The sequence below is a fragment of the Moschus berezovskii genome, chromosome 1 (genome assembly GCF_049115385.1).
Source record: "Moschus berezovskii isolate FMDL1 chromosome 1, NW_MosBer_1.0, whole genome shotgun sequence".
NCBI classification, from domain to species: Eukaryota; Metazoa; Chordata; class Mammalia; order Artiodactyla; family Moschidae; genus Moschus; species Moschus berezovskii.
In genome coordinates, this window is record NC_142460.1 from 55,456,974 (window position 1) to 55,481,012 (window position 24,039).

Below are 24,039 nucleotides of genomic sequence, written 5' to 3' on the forward strand. Positions count from 1 at the left end.
ATAATAGAATTAACTAATCTCTAAAAAACAAAAAAGATCTTTTTATAATTAAAAAGACAAGAGGCTCAACAGTAGGATAAAAAAGGGACACAGTTAAAAAATAAATATTTTAATCTTTTATGTAGTTAAAATTTTATATCAATAAATTCAAACAATTATTTCAATGGACAATTTTCTAGAAAAACAAATTGCTACCACTGACCCAGGGTAAAATTTTAAAAATAAAAAGAGCAATAAGAGAAATTTAATTGTTAGCTAAAAGCCGTCTGTCTCCAAAGTCATGATAGTTCACTTTCTTATTGTGAAAGTTTTTAATGAGCAAAAACTCAGCATTTACACTTTGGTAGATCTTCTGGGGTGGCCACACATTTAAGGCAGAAAAAAGTGTGGAGACTGGAAAAACAGACCTCACTCATGCTCTCACTTCCCTCCAGGTCTTCCAGTACTGTAGTATTAAATATTCTCTCAGTTCAGTTCAATCACTCAGTCATGTCTGACTCTTTGTGACACCATGGACTGCAGCATGCCAGTTTTCCCCGTCCATCACCAACTCCCAGAGTTGACTCAAACTCATGTCCATTGATTCAGTGATGCCATCCAACCATTACATCCTCTGTCGTCCCCTTCTCCTCCCACCTTCAACCTTTCCCAGGATCAGGGTCTTTTCTAATGAGTCAGTTCTTCGCAGCAGGTGGCCAAAGTATTGGAGTTTCAGCTTCAGCATCAGTCCTTCCAATGAATATTCTGTACGTAGTGTTAAATGTTGTTATTGAATTTCCCCATTCACTTATTAAAAGCTATAAAATAAATGCACCATCATGGTAAGGATTTTTTTATATTTTTCCTCATAAAAACATTTTAGACCAAAAGAGTAACAGAATCATTTTTGAAGGATTTTTAATGCTATTATTTAAAACCATACATGTATTTAACTTTTATTTACTTTGGCTTATTATTATAATTCAAATACATTTATTTATTTATTATATCTTCAAATTAGCATGGCTATTAATTATATTTCTATGAATATGTAATTTAAATAAATGTCTCAATGTATATAATGAATTGGAAGAAATACATAAGTAGGGATAGGGATGAAAAAGGAGCAAAGACATTTCTTTGTTATTATATAACAATATTACAAGGAACAGAATTCGTCTAGTTGTAGTAGGGAGTGCAAGAAAAGAGTGAATGGTAGAAATGTGCTGACACAACTGATAAAATTATACAATGGATTCTCTGTGGTGAGATATGAAAGAAGAAAAGGGAGAAGTCAAAACATCCATTTGTAGAGGAAGGAGCAAAGAATATGAAATAATAAATTGATGCTCCTAGTTTAGACATGTTGAGCCTGAAATGATAGCTAGACTTCTTTAACTATCCATTTGGTTGAATACAATGGATATAAGACATTAGAACTCAGAAGTATGATCTAAATATAGTCTCAAGAGTTATCCTTATAAAGTTGACCATCTACCTAAAAGTTATGTGTGAAAGAGCAAAGACAAAGAGCAGGGAGCCAATTTTGACCAGTAGAATATACATTAGTCATATAGTATATCTAGACTATCCAGAAATGTGTACACACACACACATCCACTATTTCTCCAGTTTCTCCTTATTGCATCAGGCATCTGTTTAAAGTAGAAGAGACCAGGTCAACAGAACCAGGAGATATTTGTGTTGAAGTATATTTAAGTCTCAAAGATTCCAACTGTCTATCATGCTATTCCAGCTCAAAAGAGGGTGCATATGGCTTGAAGTATCTTTCATGGATCAATAAGATAGAATTCTTTAAAAGATTCTTTATAGGCGGGTGGCTTCATTGGCACTGTCCTCTAAGTGAAAAAAAAAAATTATTTGGAACTAATAGCCATTTAAATGGAAAGGCAAAATATTACTAACCCAGAATCTTACCAATACAGCCACAGGCTATGACTTACTCTACATTTTCTATCTTTCTGCTTCTGCTGCTGCTGCTGCTGCTAAGTCGCATCAGTCATGTCTGACTCTGTGCAATCCCATCGATGGCAGCCCAACAGGCTCCTCTGTCCCTGGGATTCTCCAGGCGAGAATACTGGAGTGGGTTGCCATTTCCTTCTCCAATGCATGAAAGTGAAAAGTGAAAGCCAAGTCACTCAGTCATGCTAATGTCCTATAATACAGTTTTCTCCAAAATGAAAAAAAAGTAATCTTAAAAACTATACTACCAACTTCAATTGATATACATTTATTCATTCCCTCAGGATTTTTGGAAAACTGTGAAGAAATTAAGATTAAATGTAAGAAGTAGTTCATTTTAATTTTATGCTTTATTATTTACATGTTAATTTGAATTTCTCATAATACTTTGTTTGATACAAGCATACAATTTGCATCTACATTTTCACTTTAGAACAGAGCTCCGGCAGTTGACCATAATAATGACTAATATGCCATAAAACAAGTCATAGACATAACCTCACCAATAACTAGACACACACTATTCAAGTTACCCCCCAAGTTCAGTGTGCAATTTCATGTCTAATTTCCTTTCCTCTTGCTTTTCCATTGTTTCCTGACAGTCTCTTTCAATGTGTTTTTAAAATTCATTTTTTAAATTTATGTCAGGAATATTCACTTTTTTTGTGCCCAATTCTATGAGTTTTGATACATGGATATAATTGTGTGATGAACATTGAACTCAACATCTAGAACAAGCCTATCACGCCCAGTTATTTTTCTCATGTTCTGGATTAATTTCCTACGGATTTCAAATGACCATAAATTACAAAAAAAAATTGCCATAAATTTGGTAGCTTAGAACAACAGAAATTTATTTTCCTACAGTCCTGGAGGATAGAAGTCCAAAACGAAGTGTCAATAAAACTGGTTCCTTCTGAAGAAATTGTTTCATGCTTCTCTTCTAGCTTCTGTTAGCAATCCCCGGCACTCTAGCTTGTGGGTACATCACTATAATCTTTACCTTTATCTTCACATGTGATTCTCCCTGTGCATCTGTGTATCAAAAATTTCTCACTCTCTCATAAAGACACCAGTCTTTGGAGTTAGGACCTACTGTAACCCAGAATGATCGAATCTGAAATAGATGACATCTGCAAAGACTGTGTTTCCAAATAAGGTCCCTTTCATAGACATTAGAGGGTAGAACTTGAACATATTTTTTGGAGAACACAGTTCAACCAACAGTGGTCTACTCTCTGGTCCCCCCAAATTCTTTTCTTTCTCACATGCAAAATGCATTCACCCACTCCTAACATTCCCCAAAATCTAACCTCATTCTAGCATCAACTCTAAATCCAAAATCTAATCTAAATATGATAAACTCAGTAAGTCCAAAGTCTTATCTTCTAACTCATCTAAATCAAGTATAGATGAGATTCTGCATGTGGTCCAACCTGGGGTAAACTTCTCTCCAGGGCAAACTCCTCATCTTTAACAATATGGGTAGGCTGAGAATTTTCCAAATCAATTGTTGGCTCCTTTTAGTTTAACAGTTCCTTCCTTACTTTACCTCCATTTCTCTTTAATTCTACCATAAGCAGCAAGGAAAAATTGGGCCATGCCTTCAACCCTTTGCTTAGGTACCTTCTTATCTAAGTATCCAAATTCATCACTTCACAAATTCTAATTAACAAAGTCAGAACACAATTTAGTATTCTGTCACTTAATAACAAAAATCATCTTATTTTTCCCCATGTATAATAACACATTCCTCATTTCCAACTGAGAAATTCACCAAAAGCACTTATAACATTAACATGTTTTAAGTAACCTAGTATATGGTATGGATGTGAGAGTTGGACTGTGAAGAAAGCTGATCACCGAAGAATTGATGCTTTTGAATTGTGGTGCTGGAGAAGACTCTTGAGAGTCCCTTGGACTGCAAGGAGATCCAACCAGTCCATTCTAAAGGAGATCAATCCTGGGTGTTCATTGGAAGGACTGATGCTAAAGCTGAAACTCCAATACTTTGGCCATCTCATGTGACGAGTTGACTCACTGGAAAAGACTCTGATGCTGGGAGCGATTGGGGGTAGGAGGAGACGGGGATGACAGAGAATGAGATGGCTGGATGGCATCACCGACTCGATGGACATGCGTTGAGTGAACTCCGGGAGTTGGTGATGGACAGGGAGGCCTGGCGTGCTGTGGTTCATGGGGTCGCTAAGAGTCGGACACGACTGAGCGACTGAACTGAACTGAACTGAAGCATATGGTAAGTTGTTACAGCAGCCCTAGGAAATGAATTACTCACCCCTTTGAAATCCATTCTTCTCTCCAGCCCTTGCTAACCCAACCACAAATCTGATTTCTGTCACAATAGTTTTGTCTCTTTCCCAAATGTCACACATAGAAGCCTACAGTATGTAGCCTTTTGAATATGGTTGCTTTCACTCCATAAAAACCTGTACCCAAATATCCCTCAACTAGTGAATATATAAACAATCTCTGATACATCTATACATTTGAATACTAATAAGAAGGGATGAACTACTGATACTCATAATAACATGAATGAATGAATTTCAAAAGCATTGTCCAATCTGTTTTTTCCTTTTATTTTTGGCCATACCACAAGGCTTATGACATCTTAGTTCCCCAACCAGGAATGATTGAACCTTAGCCCTCAGTTGGGAAAGATTGAAGGCAGGAGAAGAAGGGGACGACAGAGGATGAGAGGGTTAGATCGCATCACTGACTCAATGGCCATGAGTTTGAACAAGCTCTGGAGTTGGTGATGGACAAGGAAGCCTGGGGTTCTGCGCTCCATGGTGTCACAAAGAGTCGGACATGATTGAGTGACTGAACTGAACTGAGTATTCAGCAGTGAAAGCCCAGAGTCCTACCCACTGGACTGCCAGAGAATTCCCAATGTTCAATCTGTTTCCAACAAATGATTTTTCAAGAAATGCAATAGATAGACATTCTACTTTATACTGCTATATTTGATATCACTTCAGAATTTTTTGGTTTTCCCTAGTTTCAATAATTATTTTATGAGAAACTTCAGAATATTGTTTTATTTAAATTTACCGGCTCATTTCTACTATTCTGGATAAAAATAATTAAATAGAAATAAGAAATTAAGAAGTGTTCTCTTAGCTGAAATGAAAGATTATATTGCGATGAAAATCCCCCATCAAATATTATTTTTCTTTTTGAAATTATATTACTAACTAACAGCTAAACTTACTATTCATTCAACTGTATGTCTGTTTATGGTTCATATTATCTATCTGCTATCATATTGCTTTCCAAAAGACAGTGTCAACTATAATAGCATTACCACTATAAATTATAATCATTAATTGCAAACTGGACTTGTATTGGTAATAGGTTTCTTCTAAGAAAATATTTCATGTAATTTAGTGAGATTAAAATTATAATTAAACTCGTTATTTAATTACTATAAGAATGAATATTTCCTATCTGTTTCTTTAATTTTTCTTCTACAAATCTTTTTCAGTGCATAGTAGCATAAAAATTGGAAGTACATAAAACTGATTTGTTTTGTGTTTTCTTCTGTATAAATTTCTTTTTACAACTTTGGCTCCCTCATTTATTAGAATCTTGCCTTTTTTCTTATAAATCTTATTTAGCTCTTTATTTGTTGAAGCCACTTAGCCATTACGTGGAAATGGAAATACAACTTTTTCTAAGCTATTACAGTATTTCAATTTTTAGTGTTATATATGAATGTATATGTTTATGTCTATCATTTTTTTCCTTGCCATTTCTACTTTCTTCAAATAAACAAAGATATTCATCAACTGGTGAAATAAAATATTCTGTTTGACTTTTTATAGTTTTAAGATATCACATCTATTTAACATATCTGGAATTTATTTCAGTATACACTGTAAGAGATGTAGTAAAATAGTTTATGATAAACACTTCCATAATTGTTAAATATTTGTTCATGATCCTTTATTGTCACCTTGTTTTGAAGAGCTTGCTTTATAATGTTTTAGGTTAGTTACTGTAGAAGTCAGTATTTCTTCATTTTTATTTATTTGTTTATTCTATTTGATCTTATTTGTTTTTATCATTATATAGTGTGGTATGAATCAGCACAATTAAACCAGTGTCTTTGGAAATAATATACATATTTAGCTTGGGTAACTGCTGATCTTTTTTTCTTAATTTCCTAACTTTCTTAGGCAAAGACAAACTAATTGTGTTGAGAATATCACTGAGTATTTGTAGGTAGATGTACAGGGAGGCCTGGCATGCTGTGATTCATGGGGTCGCAAAGAGTCGGACACGACTGAGCGACTGAACTGAACTGAAGTGAATGCGCTTCCCTGGTGGCTCAGACAGTGAAAAATCCACCTGCAATGCAAGAGATCCCAGTTTGATTCCTGGGTCAGGAAGATCCCCTGGAGAAGGAAATGACTACCCACTCCAGTATTCTTTCTTGGAAAATTTCTTGGACAGAGGAACCTAGCAGGTTACAGTCCATAGCATCACTAAGAATCAGAGATGAGTGAACGACTTTCACTTTCAGTACATAGATAAATTAATCCTTAGTCACTTTGACAGAAACAAATTTAATAGCTTTAATTAACCAAGATGCTAATACATACAAAATTTTAGAAACTAATGTTAAAATCAAGTAATCTAAACAAAGAAGAATGAACAGCTTTTCCCTCCCTGCCATTCACACTTAGGGATTTGAGTTTAAGGCCTGACTGCCCAAAGACCTACATACAGACCTTCCTTTTGTTTCTTCTGCTGCTGCTAAGCCACTTCAGTCATGTCCAACTCTCTGGGACCCCATAGACGGCAGCCCACCAGGCTCCCCTGTCCCTGGGATTCTCTAGGCAAGAATACTGGAGTGGGTTGCCATTTCCTTCTCCAATGCATGAAAGTGAAAAGTGAAAGTGAAGTCGCTCAGTCATGTCCGACTCTTCGCGATCCCATGGACTGCAGCCTACCAGGCTCTTCCAGGGATTTTCCAGGCAAGAGTACTGGAGTGGATTGCCATTGCCTTCTCCGTTGTTCCTTCTACTAGTCTTATTCAGGGGAACTCAAATTTCAGTGTGCTTTAGGATCATCAGAAGAGCTTGTTAAACATGAATATCTGGCCCATCACAGAGTTACTGAAATAGAATCTCAACAGATGGAGTCCTGTCATCTGTATTTTAACAAGTTTTCCCAAGCGATTCAGGCGCATCCCAGGTCTGATTCTAACTAATTATTTTAGGGCATTTCTGCAATTTTCCTGCCCTTTTCCTTTTCTCCTGTATTACTTACATGTTATGGCTTTGGAAGGAAGCTAGATTGTTGAATATATGACATCAAGTAATTTATGATTTTCAAGAAACAAAATGCTGTCTTTGTTCCTAAAAGTATTAATCAATGAGAAAATATCCAGAGGTGCTCTCTACCATGGGTGCCACAAAAATGTGAGATGCCAAAATCCTCCTATATTGTTGAGCACTAATAAGAAATGGCTCCTGTAGGCTATTCAAATACAGGTTGAAGTGTACTTTTACAATGACTTTGGGACTTTGGGACTCTCTCCTATGAAAGTACTTGCCCTCATGAAAACATTTCTCTGAAAAAAGATTTATGTTTATATTTTCTGCTTTCCCAGCACTTTCAGAGTCTACTTTAAAAGGATCACAGACCTTTTAAATATGTTTATTTATAGTACTCTTGCCTGGAAAATCCCATGGGTGGAGGAGCCTGGTAGGCTGCAGTCCATGGGGTCACTAAGAGTTGGACACGACTGAGCAACTTCACTTTCACTTTTCACTTTCATGCATTGGAGAAGGAAATGGCAACCCACTACAGTGTTCTTCCTGGAGAATCCCAGGGATGGAGGAGCCTGGTGGGCTGCCATTTATGGGGTTGCACAGAGTTGGAAACGACTGAAGCGACTTAGCAGCAGCAGCAGCAGCATTTTATATATACACAGAGAGATACAGATACAGATATGGATATATATGCATATATATATATACATACATACATATACATGATTTAGGATTGCCTGGTAATTCTTAAAAGACAGAATCAAATTCTTGCTTCACTTTATTTCTCAACTCCTAGCACATTTTTCATCCAAAACGGGGTGATCATCTTTGTCTTAATACTTTACCTCGTTTGGATGGAATGGGACTAATTCTGGATTGTATGTGGTTGTTTCTGTGAGGACAGAACTCACTAGTTTTGATCATCAGGATCATCTATAGTAAGCAGTCTTCTGTGATGGGCAGCTGTATTAGCATGGTAAGTATAAAGTGGAATTTGCTGATATATGGATAATTTGAATATTTGTGGAAATAGGTTCAAGATGAGAGAATACTCATGAAATAATTGCAACATCAAGCATATTTTAAATTTAGAGATTTTTATGTCTCTAATACATGAAATTAATAAAGCCACAATGTATTAAAAGACTGATACCTTGTTCTGAGTTTATTTCATATATTCAGTTCAGTTCAGTCGCTCAGTCATGTCTGACTCTTTGCGACCCCATGAATCACAGCACGCCAGACTTCCCTGTCCATCACCAACTCCCGGAGTCCACCCAAACCAATGTCCATGAGTCGGTGATGCCATCCAACCATCTCATCCTCTGTTGTCCCCTTCTCCTCCTGCCCTCAATCTTTCCCAGCATCAGGGTCTTTTCAAATGAGTCATATATTTCATATATTAACTAATTTCATATATTTCATATATTTTCATATATTAACTTGCTTATTTTTCACAATAACCTTATTAAGGACCATTATCATATCCATTTTACAGATAAAGAAAGGAAATTACCAAAATTCATGTAATGTGGCCTAAGTTACATAGCTGGTAAGAAGTAGTGTTTATATTCAACATGTCTAAACAGAACTTATATGTTATGAAGGTTGACATTAATTTTAAGAGTATTATGGAAATGCAAAATGGAACTATCTATATAGTGTGGCTCAGGAAAACCATCAGTATTCCTCTTTGGAGAGTAATGTTTCTTTGGTGGGGTGTTAATAAATTGATGAGTGTCAGGCTAGTGAGTGGCATGCTGAGGTTACTTTGTAGGGAAAGCCAAAAGAATAGAAAAAAAAAATAATTGGGATCTTTTACATGATAACATAAAAGAAATACTGGGTAATATTTTTCACCCTCTGATTTTTTTTCTCTTAGGAGGTTTTATTGAGGAAAAAGGAAAGGAAGGAAATGATTGAAGAACAAGTGAAAAGTCAGAAAAATAATAGAAAGTTGGATTATTCCAAAGATAATGGGCTGAATAAAAAATCCCAGCAACAAGTGGCTTGAGACTTTTAAAAGTATGAAAATTAAATATGCCATTTTCTGTTTTACATTTGATCTGTTATTTTGTCTCTCTATATAACTTCTAAGTTTCAGTAAAGACTTGAACCTGATGCTGGGATAGATTGAAAGCAGGAGGTGAAGGGGACGACAGAGGATAAAATGTTTGGATGGTATCACCGACTCAATAGACATGGGTTTGGACATGGGACGTGGACTCAGGAGTTGGTGATGGACAAGGAGGCCTACTGTGCTACAGTCCATGGGGTTGCAAAGAGTCAGACATGACTGAGTGACTGGACTGATTATGCTTATAAATATTTGAATGAGAAAATGGTAGTATGACAAAACAGACTGATACAGTATAAAGCACAGGATATTTGTGTGGAGACAGGTGATAGAATGAGGTTGATAACTAATTATCTGAGTCAGGACAAAATCTTCAGGGCTGGTTTAGCCTCAAAAAAAGTGACCACTGATAAGTTAATACACTTTTTTTTGCATTCATTTTCTTACCTGCACATAAATTACATAGCGAATTTCACCAGTTTGTTTTACAGAGTAGATTTAAATTTTTGAATTAATTACTTTATTTTCTAGAGCAGTTTTATACTCAATAAAAATTTATCAGAAAGGACAGAGAATTCCAAAGTAACATACAGCATTGCCACTAGCAATAAATGAGAGTTCCTGTTGCTCTAGATTCTTGTCAGCGTTTGGTGGTGTTGGTGTATGGGATTTTCGCCATTCTAATAGGTAAGTCCAGTATCATAAGGTTGCTTAACTTGCAATCCCCTAATAACATTCTTGCCTAGAGAATCCCATGGATGGAGGAGCATGGTGGGCTACAGTCCATGGGGTCGCAAAGAGTTGGACACGACTGAGCGACACCCTATACCCCTATATAATAACATATGATGTGGACTATCTTTTCATTTGCTTATCTTCCATCTATATACCTTCTCTGGCAAAGATTCAGATCTGTTGTCAATTTTAAATCGGGTTGCTTATTTTCTTATTGTTCAGTATTAAGAGTTCTTTGTATATTCTGGTCCTTCATCAAATACGTCTTTTGCAAGTATTTTCTCCCAATCTGTGGCTTATCTTTTTATTCTCTGAGCAGTATCTTTTACAGATCAGAAGATTTCAATTTTGATGAAGTATAACCTTCAGTTTTTTCTTGCATAGACTGTGCTTTCACTTCAGTTCAGTTCAGTCGCTCAGTCATGTCTGACTCTTTGCGACCCCATGAATCACAGCACGCCAGACTTCCCTGTCCATCACCAACTCCCGGAGTTCATTCAAACTCATGTCCATCGAGTTGGTGATGCTATCCAGCCATCTCATTCTCTGTCGTCCCCTTCTCCTCCTGCGCTCAATCCCTCCCAGCATCAGAGTCTTTTCCAGTGAGTCAACTCGTCACATGAGATAGCCGAAGTATTGGAGTTTCAGCTTTAGCATCAGTCCTTCCAATGAACACCCAGGATTGATCTCCTTTAGAATGGACTGGTTGGATCTCCTTGCAGTCCAAGGGACTCTCAAGAGTCTTCTCCAGCACAACAGTTTAAAAGCATCAATTCTTCGGTGATCAGCTTTCTTCACAGTCCAACTCTCACATCCATACATGACCACGGGAAAAACCATAGCCTTGACTAGACCGATCTTGGTTGGCAAAGTAATGTCTCTGCTTTTTAATATGCTATCTAGGTTGGTCATAACTTTCCTTCCAAGGAGTAAGCGTCTTTTAATTTCATGGCTGCAATCAGCATCAGCAGTGATTTTGGAGCCCAAAAAAATAAAGTCTGACACTGTTTCCACTGTTTTTCCATCTATTTCCCATGAAGTGATGGGACCAGATGCCATGATCTTTGTTTTCTGAATGTTGAGCTTCAAGCCAACCTTTTCACTCTCCTCTTTCACTTTCATCAAGAGGCTTTTGAGTTCCTCTTCACTTTCTGCCATAAGGGTGGTGTCATCTGCATATCTGAGGTTATTGATATTTCTCCCGGCAATCTTGATTCCAGCTTGTGCTTCTTCCAGCCCAGCGTTCCTCATGATGTACTCTGCATATAAGTTAAATAAGCAGGGTGACAATATATAACCTTGACATACTCCTTTTCCTATTTGGAACCAGTCTGTTGTATCATGTCCAGTTCTAACTATTGCTTCCTGACCTGCATAAGTGTATCTAAAAACTCATTGCCAAACTCAAGACCACCTTGGTTTTTCCCTAAGTTATTGTCTGTAAGCTGTATAGTTTAGTGTTTTACACTTAAGTCTATGATCTATTTTGAGTTAGTTTTTGTGAAAGGTTTGTGTTTAGATTTACTTTTTATATAAGGACATCTACTTCTTCTAACACTATTCATTGAAACTATCCTTTCTCCATTGCATCACCTTTGCATTTTGTCAAAGATTAGTTGACTATCTTCTTGGATGTCTATATCTGGAAGCTTTGTTCTCCTCCATTTATCTATTTGTTTATTCTTTCAACAAGACCACGGTTTCCCCAGCAGGAGGAAGGAAGATTTTTATCTTTGCCCATCAACAGCCCAGCTAATTAGAAATCGCCAAAAGTGCCAAAGAGAAACTCTCACTTTCCTGCAATGGACTTTCCTTCAAAGTAGCCCCTCCCAACTCCTTCCTCATTCCTCTCCTGTGTTTTGCAGGTCAGTGGTCTGCCATGTCCAAGTAATTCCTCTGCCATTCCCAAATAAATACATTTGCTGGTAAAAATAACTTTAATTATAAGGTCAACTGTAAGACCCATTTCCCCATTTCCTTATTTCTAAGGCAGAATGTTTTACCACTGGGGAAAATCCAAGAATTTTATAAGGCTTCAGTTATCCAAAACAAGAATCACAGTCAGTGCCAATCACATCTTGGAAAGAAAATGGAAAAGTCTGGGCAGATTTGGCAGGCCTGTTGCTGCTCTGTTGTGGCTTTTGTTGCCACAAGCTAAATCACTTCAGTCGTGTTCAACTCTTTGTGACCTTCTGGACTGTAGCCTGCCAGGCTCCAATGTCCATGGGATTCTCCAGGCAAGAATACTGGAGTGGGTTGCCATGCCCTGCTCCAGGGGATCTTCCTGACCCAGGAATTGAACCCGTGTCTCTTATGTCTCCTGCATTGGCAGGCAGGTTCTTTGCCACTAGCGCCACCTGGGAAGCATGTTGATTCAATTCCACAGTCTCTATTGTCTACTGTTGTGACATGCCTTCACACTAGTGTAAGGTAGGAAAAGAGGAATTCTATCTTCTTGGGCTATTATGTTTAATATTATGTTTAATAATTGCTGAGTCCTAATAAGCTTGGCCTTGAGCCCCAGGTGACACAGATTATATTTTTATACACACAGGAATCTATGTAACACTTCCTGCTAAACTTTCACTTCAAAACACACACAGATTAAGCCAGGATAAGCTCCCTAGATCAGGAACATACAAGCTGTAAATAAATTCTCTTTTAGGTCACCTAGACCCTTGTACTGTACCCATGTGCCTGGTGAATTTCCCCTCTCATGGAGCTGGGTGGATGGGAGTTGTATTGAATCAGTCAGGGGGTACATCAAATCATCATAATTGTTCCTATTTCAGTAAATTTCAGAGGAAAATGAATAAAGGCTTTAATTTTGCACCTCTGACCTCCTAGATGTAAATTTACCTCCTCTGTAAATTTGTTTCTTTTTCTCTCCAACAAAAATTAAAACACAAAACAAGGAGAAACATGTAGAGAAACCAACACTTGTCCTATTATACATAACTTTTCCCCATTATAATGAATACACACTTGCCAGAAACTAACAATTTTCACCTTGCCCAAAGCTTATCTAACCAACCTCTGTTCTATGAATGTCCTCAGTTTCTTACTAAAAGAAAAACATACTTTTGAGCCTTTCACAGTAATTAATTTAATACTACTGCTAGAAAAATGAATACAAACTAAAGCTCACAGCAGGTGAAACATCCCAAGGGAAAATTTACTATATATTTCAAAAGTAACCTGACTGAAGTATCACATTCTATTAGTATAACATACTATAGCATTTGGAAATTTGGCAATTGATCACATAAATATTACACTAACGTGGTTTTATAATACACTAACATGGCTTTATAATATTTTGAAATAGTTTCCCTATTTTCTCCTGGTTTGGGGGGCAGTGGTTGTTATTATTGTTTTTGTTTGGGTCTCACTCAAGCAAGCAGCCCAACCCTTATTTCAGTGCCTTGGGAAATTTGTAGGAGAATATAATGTAGAAGTGGTCTAAAGTGTTTGTTTTTACCTGCCCTAAACCCTAAGAAGAATTTGGGGTAAAAAATAATAATAATGAAAAATGAAAGGGATCTCTGGGCAAAGATTGTGTTTCCTGGCAAAACAGGAAAGTAAGTGGGATTATTACTCTAAAGATTAAAACAAAAACTTCAATCGGTGAAGCCAAGAGATGTCCCGATACTATCAGAGCAAGGGAACCTGTGCTCTGTTTGCCATCAACACCTCAAGGAAGATAAGTAGACAAATATCAAAGAGAAATGTTTGCATTGTGTATACATAGATGGGAACAAAGGTAAGAAACCTCACTGATCATTTCTGTTCTAAAAAATCAAAAGAAATATGTGAAGAGTCATGAGGACTGGAATCAGGCATTTTATCAACTTAAACGAACCTGATACTGAGAATAAGATACACTTGATGCAATTGCATGTGTTATACAAAGAAAGTACAATTTTACAGAGAAGAACAGTGTCAGGAATAATTGAGGGGAAGTTTTATCCTGGCTGAGGAATGGGTATTAGAGTTAGAAAGTAATTTGATTTATGGAAAAGGAAGTAAAGTTTGTTGTTTACATAGGTCTGTTAATGGAGACTTTTACAACTTATATCTTACAAAAATAATCAATGACATAGGAATTTGACAACATCTAAAATGGCACCCCACTCCAGTCCTCTTGCCTGGAAAAATCCCTCGGGCGGAAGAGCCTGATGGGCTGCAGTCCATGGGGTCGGGAAGAGTCGGACACGACTGAGCGACTTCACTTTCACTTTTCACTTTCATGCATTGGAGAAGGAAATGGCAACACACTCCAGTGTTCTTGCCTGGAGAATCCCAGGGACGGGGGAGCCTGGTAAGCTGCCGTCTATGGGGTCACACAGAGTCAGACACGACTGAAGTGACTTAGCAGCAGCAGCAGCAGCAAAGTTGCATGTGGCAAATTTGCAACCACCTAAAAATTGAAGGTGAAAAAATTCCTTGGAAGGAAAGTTATGACCAACCTTGATAGTATATTAAAAAGCAGAGACATTACTTTGCCAACAAAGGTCCGTCTAGTCAAGGCTATGGTTTTTCCAGTGGTCATGTATGGATGTGAGAGTTGGACTATGAAGAAAGCTGATCGCCGAAGAATTGATGCTTTTGAACCGTGGTGTTGGAGAAGACTCTTGAGAGTCCCTTGGACTGCAAGGAGATCCAACCAGTCCATTCGAAAGGAGATCAATCCTGGGGGTTCATTGGAAGGACTGATGCTAAAGCTGAAACTTCAATATTTTGGCCACCTCATGCGACGAGTTGACTCACTGGAAAAGACTCTGATGCTAGGAAAGGTTGGGGGCGGGAGAAGAAGGGGGCGACAGAGAATGAGATGGCTGGATGGCATCACCGACTCTGTGGACATGAGTTTGAGTGAACTCCGGGAGTTGGTGATGAACAGGGAGGCCTGGCGTGCTGTGATTCATGGGGTTGCGGAGAGTCGGACACGACTGAGCAACTGAACTGAACTGAACTGAACTGAAAAACTGAAGAAAAATCTAATCTTTTGGCATACATTTGTCAGACTGAGCTAGGAATCTTGGACTTGGTGCAATAATGAGCTTAAAGAAAGTTTCCGATAGCAGAAACATGAGCAATAAAATGTGATCAAGAGAGTTGATAGATTTCCAGTTTCCTTGAAACAATTACACAAAAATAATATATTTTATGAAAATAATTGTAGTTAAATTAAAATGGGAAAAAATGGGGAGTAATTTAAATTGACCACACAGGAAATGAAGCAATTAAATTTGTTAAATATAGCCTATTTTAGAAAATGCTTTCCAGATGAAAAAGTATTAATATTAGCATAGTCCTGATATTAAAATGTTTATTTATTAATTCAATAAAAATATCATTAGGATCAAAGCTAAATTCAAGATGAGATCATCCAGAGATACTTTGCTCTGAATTGCCTATATAAACTCTTCAAATTATTGTTTTAAAAAGGAAGATATAGCCCATGATGATTTTCTATTTCTATTTTTGAATACAAACTTATTATTGGTTGTTTATAAACACTGAAAAATCAGACAGGAAAAATAGGAAAAGAGAAGGCGGAGAGGAACTTTGGAGCTTCAAATTATGAATATTCAAATAATAAATTTCCCCCCATTTTTTTTCTCTTCTCTACAGTCATTTTCATTGATTTCAAGTATTTATATGTCAGTGTTTATAATATGCACTTTTGGTTGGCCTTTGCTACATTTTTAATCAAGAATTGTCAATCCCACTTTGTTTCATAAGTTGAGCTGCTAGTTTATTCTAAATAATCTTTAAATGGAATTCTTGAGTTTTAAATAAAATTTCCTCTTAGGTGTCTTTCAATTTCTAGCATAATTTGAAAATTACCAATTAAACAAATTTGAGTCTGCACATCAAGAATAGTTCAGTTGCCAACAAAAGATGTGAAGGCAACCAGAAATGAAGGTACTTTGTACTTATATTTCATTTTGTTTCCCTGGAAAGAAATAAGATTTTAATGGGAATCAGTATAATGTAATAATTAAGATCATAGACTCGGGAAACAGACTTTTTTTCAAAATCTGGGCTCAGTAATAATTAGATGTGTAATTCTGGACAAATTACTTAATATCTTTCAGACTCAGTTTCCTAATATATAAAATAAAGATAACAGTACCCACCTGATATAGTATCTGTGAGAATTAAATGAGGTTAAATATATTTAAATGCTTAAGTTGGTTCCTGTTATAAATATGCATTATATCAGGCTTTTTTTTATTATTATTTCCCTTCTTCAGTTCAGTTCAGTCCAGTTCAGTTCCGTTGCTCAGTCGTGTCTGACTCTTTGCGACCCCATGAATCACAGCACGCCAGGCCTCCCTGTCCATCACCAACTCCCAGAGTTCACTCAAACTCATGTCCATCAAGTCGGTGATGCCATCCAGCCATCTCATTCTCTGTCATCTCCTTCTCCTCCCTCCCCCAACCTTTCCCAGCATCAGAGTCTTTTCCAGTGAGTCAGCTCTTCACATGAGGTGGCCAAAGTATTGGAGTTTCAGCTTTAGCATCAGTCCTTCCAATGAACACCCAGGATTGATCCCCTTTAGAATGGACTGGTTGGATCTCCTTTCAGTCCAAGGAACTCTCAAGAGTCTTCTCCAGCACCACAGTTCAAAAGCATCAATTCTTCAGCGATCAGCTTTCTTCACAGTCCAACTCTCACATCCATACATGACCACTGGAAAAACCATAGCTTTAACTAGATGGACCTTTGTTGGCAAAGTAATGTCTCTGCTTTTTAATATACTATCTAGGTTGGTCATAACTTTCCTTCCAAGGAGTAAGCGCCTTTTTATTTCATGGCTGCAATATTGTGCTTTGGGAAAATCAGAAAAAGAGAAAACCGTGTGTTTCTGGGATTTGGGGTTTTCTTGTATCATATGTGATGCTGAATGTGACTGTTACTGCTTTAGTCAAGTTTGGGCTGATCCCCAAAAGACTGAAAGCAATATACAGAATCCCAAATATCCTAAAATCTAAGACATTACAGAGATTATGAAGCAAATTCTGCCACTGCATTACTCATTTCTAAGTTACATTAAGTGAAAGAACTGCAAGTCTGGGGCTCGAGTCTGATAGAGAATTTTCTTTGGGCAAAGTTGTTGGGATAGAATTTTGGTGTCTCTTCACCACAGGTGAAAATGAAAGGAACCAGCCAATAACTGGAGTAAAACAGTTGCCATGATAAATCTAAAGAAAAAAAAAAAAAACTGACCGAAATCTGGACACAAAGAAAGGGCTGCTTTGGGAATTCCCTACATATTCATCAACATAAAAATATGTGATGCTGTGAGACTAGTCATGAACTCATCGAGAAACCCACTTTGAGTCATCTTAAAAAGCAGACGATCTAATATAATCACTTGGTAAGGCAAAGGGCCCCCAACAGTGGGTTGATTGGAGGAATCCCAGAGACTGGATTGGAGTAAAAAGTAGCCAAGCAAAGACAGCATGGCACTCATCAAAGAAGCTATACCCACAGATTCCCAGTAGGCAGATCTCTGGGGAAACCCACAAAAATATCCTATAAGTGAAAGAGTGAGTGTTGGCACTGTCACACTTAACAGACGTCAGGGAAAGATTCAAGTGGCACAACGAAGGTAAGATTTTCCTGTTCTTTGTCTTGTCTGTGTTTCTCTATCCCAGTTCTAGAATAACCAGATGCAATTTAAGGGCTGATTAAAAAGGAGTAAAAAATAAAGTTGGGTGATTTCCAGAGCAGAGAAGCTCCTACCAATAGAAGGGACAGTTTAAACTGAGTGATATGTTCAGTTGGTTATTAGACTCTATACTTACATGCAGCTTAATTAAGTAAATACAAATGATTCAAACTTATAAAGAAAAACTGAACCTCACTCAGATTAACACCCTTGCAAATTAAGACCATAAAAGACTTTATTTTCACTTATTAAGTTAGCAAAGACAAAAAATATTTGACAGTATGCTAGAAGTGATGTGTGAAGGAGATACAGCTACATATGAACGGTGGGTGGGTAACTGGAACAGGTATGTGTATAAAGAAATTAATGTAGAAATATCTTCACGGCAACATGATTTGTTATATAAAGTATCGGAAATCACCTTAATGTCCAATTGGCTAAAACCCTGGGTAAAGATATTTAATGTAACCTCATATAAAGGAACACTATGTCATCATTAAAAGTATTAAAGAAAATCTACATGGATAAATATGAAAAATAATCCAAGATACATCATTAAATAAAGTAAGGCAAGGTGCAGAACAGCATACATACTACTCAATCACTGGTGAAAAAATATATCTATATCTATTTTATATGTATGAATCCATTTATGTACAAATGCTTTTAATATCTTTAGATATTACAGAAAAGTAGTGGTTATATCTGCTGAAAATTGAGTGTGAGGGACAGGGGAAAGAGAGAAGCTGTAATATTCAGTATACATACTTTAAAATTCTGTACCTTGATTATTTGCTACCTATTTATATAATAATACCACAAAAACTACCAAAAAGATATTATCTGAATGGAAAAAAATTGGATACTTTACTTAAAATATTAAGTAAAGTATCAACTGCAATACAAATCAGATTTCTGTAGTATTCTTAACAACTCACCAAATAAAAATAACATCAAAGACAATATTTTTTATCTGAAAAAGTACATGCACAATAAGGCATATTTGGAGACATCTGGGATTGCCAACCTATACCTTTAGAACATCTAGAACTAAACAAATATAATCATAGTTCTGATATATTTTGTCCAAAAAAGATGACATGACAACAACAACAAATAAAAACTGTGACATTATTTCATTTCATGCTATTCATAAATATTTTTAGTTTATTGACAGCCTAATAGACCAACTCATTATAATAATCCCAGAGTGGATAAAGAACAAGTTCACCCACTTCTTTATGGGAGAAACACTTCATTGTAGGAGGGAAACAACTCCTTTTACATCTTCAAATCTTGTGATGATCTGATCTCGAGCTGGTCATGAACCACTTCAGGAATCACCAAGCTGAGAGCTTTAAATGAATCAGAAATGTACACACAGTACACAGTGGATAAGAAAGGTCAATAAATAAAGCTGAAAAAATAGGGAAAGGGAGAGAAGGGAAAATTAGGAATATGGGATTAAGAAATACAAACTACTGTGTATAAAATAAACAACAGGATATACTGTATAGTGCAGAGAATTAAAGCTATTATATTGTAATTTTAATGGGCATAATCTGTAAAAAAAAAATTGAATTACAATGTTGTACATCTGAGACTAATATTTTTTAAATATAGGTAAAAATACATTAAGTCAATTGTAAATACAACATAAGGGGCTTTACTAATAGTTGATACAAAAATCCTCCACATCTTCAAATTTGAAATTATCTGTGTATTTTGATATAATTTATAAATTTTCCAAGAATTTCTTTTAGGTATAGTAGGAAGCAGTCAGAAATGGAATTGATGAAGGTGAAAGAGGACAGTGAAAATGCTGGCTTAAAACTCAACATTCAAAAAACTAAGACCATGATATACAGTCCTAACATTTTATGATACACAGATGGTGAAAAAATGGAAACAGTGGCAGATTTTATTTTCTCGTGCTCCAAAATCACTGAGGACAGTGACAGTAGCCGTGAAATTATAAGACATTTGCTGTTCAGAAGAAAAGCTACGACAAACATAGATAGTGTATTAAAAAGCAGAGATATCGCTTTGCCAAAAAGGTTCATATAGTCAAAGTTATGGTTTTTCCAGTAGTCATGTATGGATGTGAGAGGTGGACCATAAGAAGGCTGAGTGCCGAAGAACTGATACTTGTGAACTGTGGTGTTGGAGAAGACTCTTGAGAGTCTCTTGGACTGCAAGGAGATCAAACCAGTCAATCCTAAAGGAAAGCAATCTTGAATATTCATTGGAAGGACTGGAGTTCCTTCCAATGCTGGATGTTGAAGTTGAAGCTCCAACATGCTGAAGCTGAAGCTCCAGAGATGCTGAAGTTGAAGCTCTGATACTTTGGCCACCTGATGCAAAGAGCCAACTCATTGGAAAAGACCCTAATGCTGGGAAAGATTGAGGGCAGGAGGAGAAGGGGCAACACAGGATTAGATGTTTGGATGGCATCACTAACTCAATGGACATGAGTTTGAGCAAGTTCCTGGTGATAGTGAAGGACAGGAAGCCTGGCATGTTGTAGTCCATAAGGTTGCAAAGAATCAGACGCAACTGAACAACAACAGGCTATTTCTTACTATTCAGGAATCACTTAAATATTCTTTGTAGAATCTGGTTTTTTTTTTAAGTCGTGATTTCAAAAACTCCCACCTCTTATAAGATTGATAAGAATGTGTTTGTCTCAATACATTTTTTTCCACAATGAAGCTTATATTATTGAGAGGCTTGACACAGACTCCTTTGAAAAAATGTTTCTTATGTATTAAAAACAACTTTAATACTAACTGAAGAAAATTGGAAGTGGTTATCTTTAGCAAAGGGTGGGAAGCAAGATGAAAATCCTCTATCACCAAGAAAGACCATAAACAAATATAAAATTATCAACAATGCTCCAGCTTGTTCACTTGGTAACAACACCCTGCACTGAGGCGTCTCCCTAACTGTCTCTCACAGATGGGCAGTAGTGACTCTGCTCTAGAAAACATATGCCCTTCACTTCCACCCACCTGAGGGACTTCTCTCAAGCACCATAAGGTTGAAAACTACCATGCTCAGGATAATGAGACATTTTATCTTTGCTGAAACTATATTCTCTCTTTTTGCTTCACAGATTGTTATTGATGTTTTATTTTTACTACTTTGATGTCAGGGAAGGTTGGCAAATTTAGTACCACTTTCCAATGACTAAAGAACATAAAATCACTTTCTTACTGATATTTTTAAAAGCTCTGTTTAGATTCAAATAATTGGAATAGGTCACATTGGTATTTTAAAATAATTTGTCACACAAAATAGTAGACTTTTCAACCTGTCTAGTGTGGAGATTTGAACAAGCCAGCTTAATTATTATGAAAGCTAATACTAAGCCATATTTTAGTTAAAATAGACTATTTGGTTTCAAAATTTATATAACTAAGGGTAAAGAATGGCCAAGACAATCTTAAATAATAAAATTGAGGGCTTATCCTATCATGGCTCAGTAGTAAAGAATCTGCCTGCAATGCAGGAGACCTGGGTTCCATCCCTGGGTTGAGAAGATCCCCTGGAGAGGGAATGGCTACCTACTCTAGTATTCTTGCCTGGAAAATTTCATGGACAGAGGAGCCTGGCAGGCAACAGTCCATGGGGTCGCAAAGAGTTGGACATGACCAAGCAACTAACACTTTATCCTATCAGATGTCAAAGGTTTTATATAAGCTGCAATTAAAACAAGGATTAAAAAAATAGAAAACTTAAACAGAACTGAGACTCCAGAATGATCCACAGAGATATGTTTACCTAATTCATGACAAATGTGCAACTACACACAAGTGAGAAAAAGAGGGCTTAAGAATAAATTCTGTTTGTACTAACGGATATCCATACGGAGGAAAAATGAATGTTGACACCTAAATGATACAGAGAGCAACTGTACATAGATTTTACACATACATGTAAAAGTAAATGATAAAGCTTTGAAAAATAAAAGGACATATTCTTAACTCTAGGTTGTGCAGAGAATTCTAAACAGATCAAAAAAAGCACTAAATACAAAGAAGACAAGTGATAAACTGAACTTTACTAAAATGAGGAACTCACTCATCAAAAGACATCATTAAAATAGTGAAAAATCAGGACAGAGTTAAATATTTTCATACATTCAGTGAAAGATTTATATTCATAATATATAAAGAATTTCTACAAAGTAATAAGAGATGAAGAATGAAGACACAAAATGAAATAAGCACTTTCAAAAAGAAGATATCCACACAAATATGGCCAATTTATTTCCATAAAAGTGCCTAGGTAATTGAAGGAAAAGGATAGTCTTTCCAAAAATAGTGCTAAAACAAATGAACATTTATATTTCACAAACTCATTTATTTTATTTCTTCATAATTCAACTGAGGTCAGTTCAACTAAAAAAACAATTTTGAACCCTCACTACATACCAGTGACTGCTTATGAGGTGCAACTAAGGCGGAAATTTTTTAAATGACTTCTGAAAATTACTAAGTGAAAAAATTCTCAATAAAGCTTAACTTTGTGAAATCATCTTAACAAGGTGCATTATTCAAATATACAAGTCAGTTGAGATATGAAATGAAAATATAATTGTAAGTATTGAGAGGAAATGAAGACTGGAGACCTATAAAGGGCTGTTCTTCAAAGGGGGAGGATTCTAGCAAGCCTTCTGCAAGAATGGCATTCTATTCAAAAACAATATAAAGCCTCTGTCCAGAAGAACCTAAAACAAGGACTCTGATATTAGTATCATAATATATAGCCCAAGCATCAGCTTTTAATCAAATGAGCATGACACAATCTGGCAAGAAGTATTTCCCTCTCATTTAAAAAAGGAAAAATATAAAATCCCTATTTCAAAACAAGAACTGCAATAGCAGACAGGGTCACCATGATTTAAAAAAACACAAGGAAAACCATACATAAAATGAATACATAGATTTTTAGAGCTTTAAGATCTTTGAGCTTCAGTTAGTGTAAATCTCTTATTTTACAGTTAAAAAAATGAGATCTGCAATGATTTTTCAGCTTCAGATGTAAGCCGGGAATCTATAGTTTCTGACTGCCAGTCTATGTTGAAAGGATGCCTTTTAAAGCAAAATACGTCAAATAAGTTAAACAATTTTTCTAGCCTCAATGATGTGATGCTTATATATTTTCATAGATGATTATGAAGAAACAATGCAAACAGCATATACTATCAGTGTTGGTGTACCTAAGCTTAAAAAAAGAAAAACGGTAGATTTCCTAGAGCATTCTAGCAAGACAAAGCAATTTAGTAAAATAACAGGAAGAAATTTCCTCTAAAAGCTTCATTATTCTTTCAAAGATACTAGAGAGCATGCCTAAAACCACAGAGCACAGACTATGGAGCAATTCTGATTTCTCCAACATATTTTATTGACAACCAAAATAGAATAAAAATACATGTGAAAAACCCTTTTGGCTTAAAAATACCATTTTTTAAAAACTTATTCTCATAATAAGATGCTAGTTTTACTATGAACAAATTCAGTGCATTACAAACAATAAGTTCTGGAATATAATACTAAATTTATAAAAGGATCTTATTTTAAAGCTATATTCTAAATTATATAAAATATTTAATATACTCTAATAAATATGATTTATTTAAATCCTGAAATTACCATTCTGCTTTGAAAATAATAGAATTCATGCTTTAAATACATGCTTACCATTTATAGAGAGACAAGAGAGCTTTGGATCTATAGCTAGAAAAGATAGATTTAATTTACACATATGTTATTAAATTGCTATGAACTTTAGCAAATTAAATCTCTATAAAATCTGGGTTTTTGTTTCCTTTTCTAGCAAAAGAAAATAATATCATCTTCAGGGGCATTGTTAAGTTTAAATTAAATATGTATATAAAAGTTTATCAAAAATTTGTATTTGTTTAAATCCCTATTCTATTAACATGTACATTCTTAGTTTATATTGTCTATAAAGAGAGGGGATTAATGAATGAGGCTCTCTAGGCCATTTGAATAAAACAGTCCAGTTTGGCATATGTACCAGGATAAGAGTCACAAACTATTATATCACCATATCGCTGAAAATTTTCACAAAAGAAATTCAGTGATTATTATTACAGATGCATAAAGAGAAAATAAAATAGTACAATTTAAATACGGTAAAATATTTAATTATTTAATGCTTCTGCTTTATTGATTACACCAAAGCATTTGACTGTGTGGATCACAACAAACTGGAAAATTCTGAAAGAGATGGGAATACCAGACCAACT